A 1,118-nucleotide genomic window follows, 5' to 3' on the forward strand; every position below is an offset into this window, starting at 1 on the left:
TCTATCATCTATCTATCTATCAATCTATCATCTATCTATCAATCTATCATCTATCTACCTATCTATCTATCATCTATCAATCTATCATCTATCTATCTATCAATCAGCTATCTATCTATCTATCATCTATCTACCTATCAATCTATCATCTATCTATCTTTTCCCCCGATTTCCAGAACTGGAAGACTCTGACACTGGCCCTCCAAGGACAGTGCGCAGTGGCTGGTTACGGCTCTCCTGAACACACTGGGGGCCTGGAAAAGACTGTCCACAGAGAAATGGTGGGACAAGGCAAAGGGGAAATTTCAGTGTCAGCACAAAGGGAGGCCCCTGTTCCCTGCGCACCCCGTGAAGGGTGGGGTTGAGGCCGGGGTGGCGACAAGGACCACAGGGAGACAGGGAGAGGCGCGGGAGCACGGAGTCTCCCTTCTTGGCCTCGGGGGACGTGGACATTTGAAGGAGACGTGGGTGAGACCCACAGGGAGGGAGACAATGGGGCACCTGTTTAGAGCAGGCGCGTTTGGGGGCTCCCGGGCGCCCTCAGCTTGCCGACTGGTGGTCGCAACAGCCACGGCGGCAGTAGGTGTCGGCCAGTGTCGGCTGGGCGCAGCGGGCGGTGACGTGCCTGTCCCCCGGGGACGGAGCGGGTCGGACTCGGGGACGCGGCCCCTGCAGCGGGAGGCCTCTGCGAGGCCCGCGTGTAGGCCAGTGCGGCCTGGCCCGCCCAAGCTGGACTCAGGTTTGCTGCCCCAGAATCTGAGAAGGGGAAAGCAAGCAGGAAAACGGGACTCTACATTCCCCAAACTCTCCACATCTACTGTTTTGTATTAGCTTTAAACTCCACAGGATTTTAAAATAAATATTTCTGAAACATGTACTAAGCCAACTGGAGCATAAAATACAGCCTGTTGAACTGTATAAATTCCGAAAGCTCCGAGTAAAAAGTAATTTAAAACAAAAATTCCTTCTTTGAGGCAACTTCTGGGAGCTTATGCCTAGGAAAGTCAGACGACGAGCCGGCCTTTCAGACCAGGCGGCCGGCCCGGGGCCAGCGCTGACCTGCTGGAAGCGCAGCCTGCCCCTGGGGCGGCCGGCCGGGCCGCCGGGTGTCCGTGTCC

This window comes from Condylura cristata, unplaced genomic scaffold, assembly GCF_000260355.1.
Source record: "Condylura cristata isolate star-nosed mole 26May11 unplaced genomic scaffold, ConCri1.0 scaffold00082, whole genome shotgun sequence".
NCBI classification, from domain to species: Eukaryota; Metazoa; Chordata; class Mammalia; order Eulipotyphla; family Talpidae; genus Condylura; species Condylura cristata.